At 44.3% G+C, this 14,450-nt stretch overlaps 1 long non-coding RNA gene across 1 annotated transcript in view; it reads right to left on the reverse strand.

The window, feature by feature from the left end:
- Positions 1–14,450, reverse strand: part of LOC134173196 (uncharacterized) — an 84,547-nt gene that overhangs the window by 11,985 nt on the left and 58,112 nt on the right. The gene's annotated exons all lie outside the window — the stretch shown is intronic.

Here is a 14,450-nt window from a genome sequence, read left to right on the forward strand (position 1 = left end):
TTCCTGCTCTGGACATGGAATATACACTGCTGTCTCTGCTGACTGAAGAACACAGTCTGTTCTCTTTCATAAACTTTGCCTCCCCCTACTCTGTTTTAACTCCCTTCTAGCTCACATGTTCCAGGAATATCACACTTAGCCTTGGAGATGCATGTTTTCAATTGGTGACCTTATTAATATGCTCACTGCATTTGTATAGAAGATATTTTCTCCTCCCACCTTTGCTTTACATTCTCATTATCTCCTACAACAACAACCAGTGGATACATTACTGAGAGATCCATGCTTTCCCTCCTTTAAATTCCTCTCCTCCCACATCACTAATCTAAAAGAATGGCTAGATCATTTCCTTATTAGTGGACAATCTGGTTGTTCCCATAGGGTTGGGGATAACACAGGCTATGCCTCCTTTGCCATTTTGCCTTCTCTGTTTTGTTGTTTATAATTCTCCACACCTCTCACTTCAACACCAACACCCCCCAGTCTATTCATCTATCTGGTATAATGAACCACTCACATACTGGAAAAAAACATTGTGCTGCTTTCTCCTTCCACCGGCTAGCTAAGCGGTGTGAGGCTTTCTTTTTACAATACATGCATGCCTTCCCCTACATTGTTTATAAAGATCACCACCATTATGCTAGCCTCTTTCTAAAGCTATTTCATCTGCCATTGCCCACTGACTAAAAATTCCCAGCCCCTTCTCCTGGAAGCATGTGCGTTTGTGTGAGGATTTGGCGTTTTAACCAGCAGTGACTATCTGCAACATCAACTCTGCCATCAGCACCTCTCTGATCTAATTTTGCTGCAGATTTCCCCAGCTCATTTCATCATTTTGTGAGATCCTATTCTCTGAATTGTTACAACTCTGCGAAATGCCCTGGGTGCTGGCACAAGCCTTTCTCCCCTTATTATATCTTCCCTCCCTTACTACCTCTTCTCAGTTACCCAGACACTGCCCTTTATATCCTCCTGCTTCTGCTGGAACAGGGCTACTTCTCCTGTACAAGGCTGTGTGTGCTTCCAATGCACTCATCCTGCAACTCGATCACAGCTGGTTCTCCTCCTCCTCTGTCACTCCTTCGGAGTATGAAACCAGCCATCTGTCATCAGTGAACCTCTCATACTCATTGATCTTCCCCAGCACATCAACCTGTCTTTGTAATTCCACTCTCCAGTTTCTTAGTGCCACAGCTAACTGGCAGTGTACATGCATGCATGCGTGCATGCACACACACACATACACAGAGTATCATTCTGTCTTTTCCAGTCCCCACATGCAAAGCAGACATCAGCTGAAAAAAAGATCTTTTTTAGTTTCTGAAGCTGGGACAGTACAGGATAATTGTCATCCAGTTACAGGCAAATTGCACATTACTTCATGAAAGAACTAACTAATGAAGAAACAAGAACTCCAAAATATCACGAAACATCCCTGGTTATTGAGGAGTTGCACTTAAGGGCAGTGGGGCAGAACTGTACAGCGCAGGCCCCAGAGAAGGTGCTGCAATGAATTACAGAGCCTTTTTTCCCCTTCTAGCATGCAGTACAGGGTTGGCTGCAGACACAGAGCTGTGCAGTCTCCTTGACCACCCTGACCCATTGGGATCTGTTCCATTTTGAAACATTCTCCAACTCTTTTTCTAGCTTCTCTTGTGGTCCATTTTCTCACCCTCTGACTGTAAGCTCTTGTCCTGTATTTGTATGGAGCAGACCGGACCTGCACCATGGCTAGTGCCAGCAGCCCAGTGCTGTGAGAAACAACAGTACTACTACTAATACCACTGTGAGGTCAATCCTCTCATAACAGAATTAAAACCAGGAAACCACTGTTTTCTGGTTTCAGGTTTTTCTGTTTAGGAGCACTCCTAGTTAATTAATATAAAGGTTGGACTTGATGACATTAAAGGTCTTTTCCAGCCTAGCTGATTCTATGATTCTAATGCCTAATGCTTAGATCCAAACTGTCCTTGTTCCAGTAACTCAACCCAAGGCTGCTGAACAGGGAAATCAGGCTGGCTGAAAGTTGTGTAGAGGCATTCTGGTTTCTTGGATCTATTTCTCTTAAAGGGTGTGATAAACTCCTCTGCTTTATGTGTACAGCTCTGCTGAAATCACTCATACACTAGGATGAGAGTGACTTCTGCTCCTGGACAGCACTGTAGTTTTCAAACAAAAATCTACGAAAATATGATCCATCTCCTTTCACCTGCCACTAAATCACACTGCAGAGTCCCGTGTTCTCCCTACAACAACTGATGACACCAGATTAATAAAACCTACAGACACAATACAGCTCGCATCAAACCTCATGGGCCTGTTTATAATCATTGCAAAGTTCTTCTGTGTCAGCTGCCTGCTGCCTCTGAACATTCTATCCCTCTCTGAAAAATCCCTGTGATATTTTAGTGCAAGACACTTTCTGCACATGAGCAGTGGCTGATTGTTTTTAAAACCTTGGCTATCTTGTCTGACTATTTTTTCCCTCAAAACGCCAAAACTGATTAAAACATACGATCAGTTAATCTTTGTCACGTTCCATCATTATGGTAAGAGGCCTTTGCAGTCGCGTAATGGGAAAAAAGAGGCATATTGTAATACCCAAGGGCCTTGTTTTGCACACCTATGCCTTGTCTTACTTTCTTTTGGACCTTGGCCTTAACCAGTAACCATGACCTTGCTAATTCACCTAAAGAAAAAAAAAGATGAGCATATATGGAAGAGGTTTCTTTGACACAATCCATCCCCTGTTTCTCCAGAGGAGAAAAAGCAAATTCCCCACTCCAGAAATCAAGCCTGCCTCTCTGCAAGGGCTTTGGCCAAAGGTCCTTCTCTTTCCTGACTTCCTTCCAGGGCTATCTCACACTGTTTCTACCTCCTAATTCACTCCCACCATCTGCTCAGCACCCAGGTCTTTACAATGGCAATGAGAAAATGTTTGGACCTGCATGGATTCAAGGTGATTGGCTTCCCCTGAAGCCTAATTCCTTAGGTGAAGTCTTTCATTGTCTTCATCTGTCTTTCTTCATAAAGAAACCTTTTCTTCTATGTAACACCAGTGATATGTGACTTGGAAGCCCATTTGCTTTAATGAGGTCAGCCACTGCCTGCAGATGAAAGACAACTTGATTGCAGCCATTAGCACATTCCAGCACGACAAACATATTTTAAGTGAATGTTTCAGTAAAAGGTGCTGGATTAACATTTCTGTAAAGCGAGGTTCTCTCTTGACCTACAAAGTCGCTCCTACACTTGCATTTTGTGCATTTCACTCTTGCCACCTACTCATGCATTTGGCAGCCCCAGTGGCCTCACATGGGCTGCCAGCCTTTACATCTATACAACTTCTTCTGCTGGGGGATGCACAACTGCATCTTGAACTGGGTCAGGGAATTGACCTGACTGAAAAGTAATGGGAAAAAAAGATCATTTTCAAGAATATAATTTTTTCTGAGCTGGTCCACCAAACCCCCACAAGATCTTGGGCTGTGGCTGGGGAATTCATGCTGCCACTTTTGAATGAGATCCTATGGAAGTTTTAACTAGTCAAAGCCAAATCCTGCCTCATCCCACTCCAGCTGACCCTTCTCCCCATGTGGGCCAGCAGGTGGTGGATGCCACTAAGGACATTGACACATGTCCAGTAGAACCTCACTGAGATTTTCCACCTATTTCTTAAAGCAGTCTGATAGCTGGCTTTGGTTTAGACTCAATTCAAACAATTGACTATTTCCTCCTCCACATTTGATTTCTTATGATAAAAACTTTTTTTTCTACTTAAGGAAAGTCAGATTTCATTTCATCTCCTTCAGTAAGTCTAAAGAATCAGTTACCAAGCAGTTGTACAATTTAACTGACAAAGATTTCTCCATGCTTGCAGGTGCTGATATTCAAGCAGCAAGAGAACTCTTGACTCTTGCAACAAAATACAAACAGGACAACCAAATAAAAAGAGAAGAGCAAAACCACAGTCACAACCAAGGTTAATATAGCAAGGATAACACAGTCACTACGTGTGCCACTCACAGAAGCATCACTCATGTCCATACCTAATCTTTCCAGCTTGGATGTGTAGAATTGTTTCAGTTAAAATAAACACGAGTCCCAGAACAGTTATAACCAGTTAGAAGAAACTTTCCTCAGCTCTTCTTAAGCCTATATTGGAGTTTCTGATGGGACGAACAGAAGGTGCTCAATTAATTTGCCTAATGTAGGCAGCTCATGCCATGATAGATGCTGCAAGGTATTCCACCTGGTGGCCACTACTGCTCCAGGAAGGTGTGGGTCCTTGATAGATCCATTACCATGCCAGCTGACCCCAAGGAAATATCTCAGATCAATATGGTTGTCTCAAATGACAGAATAACACTGGGTTTAAGCGACCGATCTTTTCCTCTGTGTGTATACCTGTTGAAGCACAATGTAGTTGTGGGGGAGGGAACACTTTCACCTTTGTCTTCAGGCTGGGATATATGCTGTGGCAATGGGCACACAAGGAAAACCATAGGGAGATGAGATGTAACAAGTTGTGCCAGCGGCTCTCTCACAACTCACCAGCCAAGCAAAAATGAACAACAAGAGATTTGGGAGCTGATTCTTTTCTATAGCTGCAATTCACTCACTCCCTCAAAGGCTGAGCATGCCAGAAATCGAGACAGCTCTAGTACCCTGAATACTTGCTTGGCTCAGGCCCAGCCACCACAGAGTGAAGCAGGGCTTTCCGCTAACTGGGGACAAGCCTATCTCTGTACAGCCCTCACGTTAGCAGAGAGCAACCTCAATTCTTAGTGTGTCTCTCCTGGGATTGTCCTCATTTCCTTGCAATAGAGCAAGGATCTCAATGTCTTTGTGCATGGCACTGATGTCTTAAGGACACTGCAAGCTGCTGTGATCTTCCAGACTACTGCTTCCACCATTAAGAAACAAGTTTCTGCCTAGTCTTAAGCATGACAAGCTCCTGGGAATCTGGTTCACCCACTTGCAGACTTAAGTGGCATGCTCTCTTCTAAGAATTAATTGCAGCATTACAGTTCCTCACTTCTTCCTCTATCTTCCCATACACTTTTGCTTCCCTGCACATTAAGGAAAGCTTACCTTTTGCCACTTGAGTTGTTGGTCTTTCCTCTCAAAGTTGTAGACACAACTGAGCTTCTTGTAATTCAAGGAAATAACCTCACTGCAGAGACAGTCACTTAAAAGTGCACCTATAACTGATGAGCACTGCTAGTGCTGCTCAGGGAAAAGACACAAATACATGGGCTGTGGGTGGTGAAGGGAGGTAGCTGAAGCTGGAAAGAGCTGATGGTGGAATGGGCTGCAGAACAATTTAATTGCTTTTTCTGTTTTGCTGTGGTGGAATATGCAGTGTAGCAACCTCATCTCAGCTGCCCACTTTCTGTGCAATGACATACACAATTAAACATAGGTAGTTGCACACTTAGTTCTGCACTATTTAAATACTCCCTGGTACAATATTGTGTCATACTTCATTTCCACGCACAAAGAGTAAACCACAGAACTCGTGTGGGAGCCAGAGATCTCAACCAACCAGTCTCTGTAAACCCTAGAGGGAATGCTAAATTGAGCTGAAAACTTCCATTCCAGCACTACACATCCACTTTCCCTGTTAACCTGTTTTTTCCCCTCAATCAGGGTCCTTTTGGGTTTGCTTCAGGCAATACCTTCTCAGGAAGGAGAAATTACGTGATGAGATCCCTGTCCTGATTTTCAAAGCTATCAGGAAAGAGACTGTGGGAATACACAGACTGGATAACAATGAACTAAAAACAAAGCAGAGAAAAAAAGAGTTCAGTCCTGAAGACTCCAGTGGCTCAAGAATTTGTTCCACTCCAATCTAGAGTCATGAGGAGAGGTGAACCCCTAAAGCAGAGGGGGCAGTTTGGTGTACGAAAGGTGGGACTTCATATCCTCCACCTGCTTGCAGTGATTTGAAACTGCTTATTCTAGTTTGCAGAAATTTGTACTAACCACTGGTCCATAAAGCAGGCTGGCAATACTGGCATTAAAGGACACTGGCAATACTGGTGCTTCACTACATGTGTAAGACTTTGGTATTCAATTGGTTAGAGGACGAAGGAGCATGACTCAGAAACTCCCTGATCACATCAGACTGCTAGCCAGCATATTGACATAGATAAAGCAGAGATGGGACTTGGAGAATTTCTTCTCATATTTATATTCAACACAGTACATATGGGTAGGAGCTGAGGTGTCCTCTCTGAATTGTATGACTAATCATGTAAAGCAAATGAAGTCAGTAACTCATCCCTCACTCTTATAGCCCAATATAAGAGACTTCTGAGAACATGAGATATTCAAACATGACTTCTAAAAGCGGCAGTCTGCATGAAGAGAATTCCTTGGAACTTCAGCCATTGGTCATCTGCTTCTTGAGACAGCCAGCATCTGAAGCACCATGTTACCCCAAGGAATGATACGTGGCAGCAATACAAGTTCAAGCAATAGGGCGGAAAAAACCTGTCAGATGAGGAAATGTTTGTGAGAATTGGCTATTGGATAAACAGTTCTTTAAATCTTCATAGTCCTATCATTGTTCCTCATTTCCTGTCTCAGTCCTGTCTCAACCAAGAACAAGTGGCTGCAAAGCAGTTTCCCAGCACCCAAGTTAGTTCTACTAGTTCATTTCTATTTTACTTCGGATTACATCGGAAGTGGTTGTTTTTATGGGAATGAAAGAATGTGAATTGAGGATGAAATGAAAGTGTGGTAGAAGTAACCTTAGACTCTGGGGGAAACAATGCAGTAGGAACAGGAATACAGCCATAACAGAAGGTGTAAGAAAACAGCCAAAAAGTCTCCACTGTTGGTTTGGATGACAGAGATTGCACAGAGCTCTTCCCACAGAAAACTGTACGTGCCAATCTCTTTAGCGCTCCTGACTTACAGCTAACGTGGGTCATCAGCAGACAATTCATTTTTGGCCAAATCAAGATAGATTTCCAAAGCGATGTGTAGGAGGAACAGGACTGAGCGAGGCTTGTGTGTTAATCATCATTCTGACAAAAGGCATCTATTTGATCTTTAATTCTTGGTCACAGGCAGCATGTGATGTGGTGGACGTTACAGAGGGATGATGAGTGTGAATCCTTTTTCATTATCAACGTGCTCATGTGTATGGAGAGACAGTTCACACAGCCATCTGGTCTCACTGTGCAGTCATGCAACAGTTTTTCAGATCTTTGTCTTCTGATTGGCCTTCTTGTGCTCTAATTTTCTGTCTTGTTTGAACTAAGAAGGACAAATGGCTAGAAAGAAATGCTTGCTTTTGTCTGGCAGCTCACAGTATCACGGGAGTGCATTTACAGTGGTAGCGGCTATAGATGACTTGTAAATATGAGACGGGACAGAATAGCCTTAGAGCATCCCCAAAAGGACTGAAGACATTTATTGTGTCTTTTCCTCCCTTTTCACCTGTGCTCTATCTTGGCATACATGCTTAAAGATGAATCAAAAATAAAACCGGGGTGTATACAAGCCCTTCAAAACTGCAAAGTGCCATAAAGCAATCTATATTTTGACTCTATTAATCCTGTCCATCTTCCAGCTTGTAATGACAAGTAGGTAACGCGTCTGATCACACCTCTTGCCTTTGTTTTGCAGCTGAAACTGACTCTGGTCCTGAGTTTCTGCATACAAAGGAGCTGGTACAAATAGTAGCCTGGTCCTGCACGCGTATAATGAACATTCATATGCTTGAGGTGATTCTAACTTGTGCTTTCAGAGCTTTGGGTTTTGTTTTTTACCCCAAACCCCCTGCACTTTGTCAGTTAAAACAAAGCAGGTTACTATGCTGCAGTTCCCTTTCAGCCCGACTGGGAAAGCCTTCGAGGCCAAGTGTTTTGTGTTTCCCACCCTGGATCTCCAAAGCTTGCAGCTTCTCAGACTTCCAAACAGCCTTAACTTCATCTTGAAACAAAAAAAAAAATCTTGAAACCAAGAAATGATCTGAACATGTAAATTTGTCTGAAAAAAATGGCTAGACATGGACCCTATGGGGTATCCAGGAGCAGCCTATATTCTTCTTGCTCCATGTACTTTCTCTTCTGGATAGACAACTCGCTAACAACCAGTATGCCAATTGCTTTAAGGAGAGGAAAAGACAGGCTTGGGGATGAAAAGAGACAACCAGAGAGATATAATTCAGACTTTCACAGAGCTTTTTAGACTCAGATGCTCCTGAGATTCATTTGTAAAACCATGTGAACTTTCTCACTGAAGGAATATCAGCAGTGATACCATTGTGGGGGAAAGAAAAGATCTCAAGCTTTGAAAATACAAACCTAAGTGCTTTGCTGAATAGTGTTCCAGTGGGTTTGAAACTAGGCAAAATGAGTTTGTCTGTCCCTACTTAAAACCACAGATTAGATAAGTATGAAAATATTTTCTCTTCTAAGCTATCAGCACTTGGCTTCTCCTGTAATTATAGTCAAATAATTTAACAAAGGGCAATTTCCATAACATTTATTTCAACCTCTTTTTTTAACATTTTACATCACAAAATTATTCTGAACTTTTCTCAGGGCACATGCGACACCTGCCACCTTGCACTTTCCCTTGATGCTGATTCCTCTGAAAGAGCAGCAAAAGAGAGGTACCTGTTAGTTGCCTAGCATCTTCTCTTCTGAGGGCTGTCCAGACAGACGCTGTAATTCTTGGACACCATACTCTTAAATGCAGCTGCATAGGCCTTTACTGATAAGCCATCTCACAGTCTATACTGAAATCACTTGATTTCTGGGAATGTGTTGACTTTATTGTCTCAATTTCCACTTCCCAGCTTGGACTACAGTGAAAAATGATGAACCCCTACCACTTGTCATGCCAGCCCTGTGTCCTGTCTTCTCCCAAGATCTGAATCAAGTGCTCCTTCTGAGACTGAATAATGATGGATCCTGGTTTACAGACAGAGCCATATTCCAGTCAACAGAGAACTCTGACTGAAGGGAATGCTTAGTGAAAACATCAGTGGCATCATCTTTTAGGGGACAACATTTGCAACCATAGAAATTATATCCTTGAAACAAAAATGGAAGTGTGAGGGGTCTTTTGCATTATTATTTAGTGAAATGTAATAGAAAACCAAAACATGAAATATTTATAAACTCTGCTTTGAAGACCCCTGTAAAAGTGCTACTGAGTTTCTTTAAATGAATACACAGTCCATGATTTCAAAGCTTACTGCATCAGGTCCTCAAGGCCTTTTGAAACAATTCATTTTCACTTCAGACATGAAAGGGGAAATGAACCTAAGAAGTCTCAAAAAAAGCTCAAATCTTTGCATTTCAGTCTATAGTTTTGCTTTGCCTTTTTTTTTTATCATTATGTACTAATTCTAAAATGTAATGCTCGTATTTAGCATCATACACTAGAAAAGCTGTTCATCTGTGCTGCATTTAAGGCAATAATGTATATTTTTTAAACTTATATAATTTTAACCTATAGGCTAAAAGAAAAAGAAGAGAAAGCATCTCTAAAAAGTGCCAAATATTAGAAATAATGCTATCTAGCAGATATCTTCTCAAGAAACTTCTGATCTCAAACGCTCTTTTGATTGCTGTTAAAATTGAACCCAATATAATTGTCCCCTCCCCTACAGTAAGAACAGTGTCCCTTCCGCAGCCTGAGCCAGTGGCAACAGACTTGTCAGAAGCCAAGTGTTTTATGTCAGGTCTGTTAAAAGCAACGAAAGAAACGTTTAAATTTGGGACAAAATCTCCCATTGCTGCATGTTCAAAGGGAAACCAGTCTTTCACAAGACAAATCACCATTTTTCCTACAGCAGATAGGGATTGTCTTCCTGTAAGTGTATTCAACCCCGAAAATGTTACGCCCTTGCTGAAGCCTCGAACTCCTCTACTCACAGCACATCAGAGAAGCAGTATTTCTTTGTTTAATGGAAACCACATCCCCAGCAAACCAGGGCTGCTCATCCTCCCTTCTCAGAGCTTTCTTCTGCTCTTCAAGATATTTTCCTGCTGCTGATTTTGTTCATTTCCATCTGGGAGGCATCGATTAATTTTTCCTACTCGGAAAGGAACTGGAGTGAACATGGCTGTTTATTTTTCTACTTAGATAGTGCCAAGACAACTCTGAGCACCAGCCTCATCAATTACTATCAGCACCACTCCGAGAATGGTGTTTGCTAAGAAACTGTTGCTACAGAACAAGCAAAATGAGGACAAAACATTGGGCCAAATGCTAGAAGAGGCAGAGGGGAGCCAGGATCTGTGGATCCTGGCCCAGGGAGCACAGACGGGGGAGTGCTGTCTCCCTGGCATCCTCCCCTCCTCTACTGAAAGCCCCCCCCAGGCTTTGGGCTCTACACCTGGATAGGAAGGGCTGTGCTGGGATGCCATTCACACACCATATGGAGCCTTCCTCCATGTGCAAACCAGCACAGCTGAGCGCTGATTCAGCTGGGGATGTGAAACCGGACCTCGAAAGGGACCTGCAGCACTTTGGGGCACCCCTTCATCTAACCAGGGGTGAGCAAGCCTTGAAAAGAGACCCTCAGAATTAGCTCCATGCACCAGCCACCCTCCTCAGATTTAAGTTCACCTTCCCAGGTTACACATCGAATATACTGGAAGCCCGAATTGCTGCTGCCAAAATGCTGCTGAACTGACAGCGCCTGGACAGAAAGTGAGCACTTTCTGTGTCATTTGTCACTGTGTTTTCTTCATCTGGATGGAGGAGGTTGCTCAGTGGCCTGTCTTTCCTCTGTAGCAGCACACATGTACACATGTATGCATGATTCCTCTGTGTATTTCTTTCCCTTTCCCTGTGGTCCCTTGCACCAGTCTCAGCAGGAGGGCTACACTAGTGACCATTAGCAATTGCTTGTCTTGATTTCCTCAAGTAACAACCCAAGGTATCTTTCTGATGCCATCTGCAGTGGTGAAGGGCAAAGAGAAGTCTGTATACTTTGAGCAGTGAGGCATAAATGCCTTGTGGGACCGTAACTGTGAGTGTGTGTGTGTGTGTGATGACAATCAACTGCTCATGGAGGAGTTTACAGACTAACTGGGAAGGCAGGGATTGGAACTGGGTGATCTTAAGGTCCTTTCCAACCCAAACCAGTCTGGGATTCTATAAACACACAAACATGAATGGAGAGAGGAGGAGGGGAAAGAGAGGCTAAAAAGTGGGAGAAAATTGTGTGTTTCAGATCCCATAGAAAGGTACTGAAAGAGCCAGAGATAAGACTCATTTCTTACCTCCCAATTCACTGCTCTAAGTATTGTTGCACACAGGCTTGGTTGCTTTGCTGCTACAAAATCCCATTCACTGTACACTTGAAAGCTGACATTCATATTTTCTCTGCTACTTTACACAATCCTATAAAAAAGAATCTCTCTGAATGTAAAAACTATTACCAGGCATTCGTTGACCAAACTCTGCCCAGATGTTGCAGCATAGTTGCAAACTACATGTCAGCTGTTCTTCTTGCTGCTCACCATGCAGCCAGCCTGTTCATCTGGCCATATGGAAGATCCATGGGATAAAAAAAGAAAGCAAAGCTATTTGTACATTGGTATTGAAAGTCACAATACAGCCTTTAAGATTTAATGGGCACTCAAGTTGGCTTACAGATAACCTGCTTTGTCTGCGTTATTTTGTCGGTGTCTTTCCTTATGAAAAACAAAGAATAGAAAAGAAAGATCAAAGATTGCAAATGCAGCTTTGTTTTGAAAGCCAAAACGTCTTACTCCCGTCAAAGAACAGGGAGGGGTTCTATGCACAGGCTTTATGCTCTCACTGTACCTTGGCCTGCTGCAGCAGATGAAGGCTCCCCAAGAAGTGTTTCAACTCCCCACATCCCCCCTTCCCCGCAGACCCAGAGCCCAGCAAAGCCTGAGGTTCAGTGCTCCTCCTGCCCAAGGTTATCCTGCCAGCCCACCTGGAAAGCCTTCCGCATCACAGAAATAGCAGCGGCTCCCAAGGGAAGGGGAGCACACAAATTATGAGAAATAGATATTTCCTGTTCAACAGGATAAGGCAGAAGTCCGTAATGTGATTCCCAGACATGACTGAAGCCAAGAGGAGATCTGAGGTGGCAACTTGAGTGTTTTATCGCACTGCATTTACAGGGATTGAGGTGAGGAAGAAGCTTTCATGGGCTTGGACAGCCCAAAAGCATCCCGATCGGGTACCTACAGACTCTGCACTCCTGAAGCAATTCAGAGCGCCTCAGCTGGGCAGGCATCAGTACCCGCATGCTTACAGCATCACCCGGAAGCCTCCTTTCATCCCTGTTCAGGCAGTCTAGGCTCGTAATTTCAGCACGAAATTCACAGTCTACAGCTAAACTGTGCAAAACCATTTTCTTCTTTGTGGAAGACGACTTGCCACACCAAAAGCCTGTGCTTCTAACACTGGGGAACTGCAGGTAATACAAATACATCGATCTAAATACATAGAATCACAGAATGGTTAGGGCTGGAAAGGACCTTAAGATCATCCAGTTCCAGCTCCCTGCCATGGGCAGGGATGCCTCACACCAGACCGTGTCACCCAAAGCCCTGTCCAACCTGGCCTTGAACGCTGCCAGGGATGGGGCAGCCACAGCTTCTCTGGGCACCCTGTGCCAGCGCCTCAGCACCCTCACAGGGAAGAGCTTCTGCCTTAGATCTAACCTGAACCTCCAGACTTGCTGAAACAGCTGCGTGTCCTTATGCTGAGGACACCAGCACTGCACACAGTGCTGCAAGTGGGGTCTCACGAGAGAGTGGAGGGGCAGGATCACCTCCTTTGACCTGCTTTGATACAGCTTTCAACAGTGCATAGCTGGAGGGGAGTCCTGCAAGAACACCTTTGCATGCATAGATACCTGTTTGCTACCCATTTTGCATGTGGAAAAGTGATCCTGTGCACGGCCACAGCTTCAGCCTTTTGATAACCTGGCCCTGGCTGCGCTGTCAGCTGCTGTCACTTTCTGTTTAGCACGGCTTTCATAAGGCAGCAGCTAATGGGGCAGGAGCATGGGGAGGAATTCTGAGCAAAACAAGTGGCTGGGTTATTTATTTGGCTGTCCTTATGTAAAAGAGTGCAAAAATGGAGCAGTAAAATATTGCAAAACTTAAGCTGATATTTCCACTAATTCAAAGTGGCAGTTTTTAAATAGGGCTGCTTCTGTTTGTCACTTTCAATCATAGGATGCCGATAGTGGTACTTAGAAGGACTTAATAGTCTTAAGAAAACAAACTGCCCCCCTTCCCCTGGCCAGAACAAACAGAGCCATATTGTCATGCCTTGAGATCTATCGAGTGTGCTGCACAGGGGGGTGGCCTCGCGCTTCCTCCTCGCCCGATGCAAGCGAAAGTGACAACTTGTCAGCTCTCTCATCCTGTTCACTTTACATCCTGCTCCGTTTCTTGTGCTCTCTTGCCTTTCCTTGCCCGCTCCCCCCCCCCACCGGTTTCCACTCCCGGTCTTCAAAAGCAAAGGGCTCTCCCTTGTCGGCAGCTTTTAACTGCAGTTTAGTTGCGCACACCCTTTTCCTGGGTTAAAAATAACTTTTTCCCCCCACTTGTTTTCACGTATCCACAGGACTTGTACCTTAACTGAAACAAGGCGCTACCAGGACTTGGGCTTACTCAGGACGGGAGGTATTTTTGCAGGTAGGGAAAGGTATAGTGCTTTGTCACCTCCACACGGGCCAAGCTGGAAACAAGCAGTGAAGAGGGATGCTGCCATACCCTCTTTCCCATCAGCAGGATGAGTCCGTGCCGCTTGCTGTTGTTATTCCCAACCCAGCAAACCTGTGCAAAGCTTCCCGGTGAGGGCCAGGGCCTTGTCTTTGTGCACAACACAGGGTCAGTGATGTGCTGCCTGCTCCTGTTCACGCTGCACGGGGGACTTTTTGGCAGCAGCAGCCCTAATACAAGAGGCATACTACATTTTCCACATACACACTTCTTACTGTTCATTACACACCCTCTTCCCATTGATCTGGTCGCAGCAAATTGCAAATCCAGTGCCTTCTTTCAGCAGAAAGCAGAAGCTACAAAAGAAACAGCAAATAAAGTTTGTGTTCTTTATGTTGGATGCACTTCCCTGGTCGCAGTAAGGGAGGAGAGGCTCTGATCTGCCTGGAAGGACACGCACAGGTATAACCCAGGTACGTCCTCCCAAGCATCCTTTGTCAGTTCCCTTCATGACCTGCTCGGAATCACTGCCCGAATGACTTTGCCCTGAAAAGGCAACAGAGTCAAACAGCAGCAGGGACTGCTGTGGGAAGCCTGCAGGCAGAAAGTAGAGGGGCATGGGGAGGGAAGTTGTTCAAACACCACCGAGGAGCTTCTCAGTGCAGAGACCATGTTGGCAGGGCTGGAGAAGGGCTACACAGCCAGGAAACACCTGAGAGAGGACATAGGGGTCACTCCAAAGCCCTTTCCCATCCAACCTTT

This window comes from Pezoporus occidentalis, unplaced genomic scaffold, assembly GCF_034315485.1.
Source record: "Pezoporus occidentalis ecotype Australia unplaced genomic scaffold, CSIRO_AGI_Poc_V1 ctg50, whole genome shotgun sequence".
Lineage (NCBI taxonomy): Eukaryota > Metazoa > Chordata > Aves > Psittaciformes > Psittacidae > Pezoporus > Pezoporus occidentalis.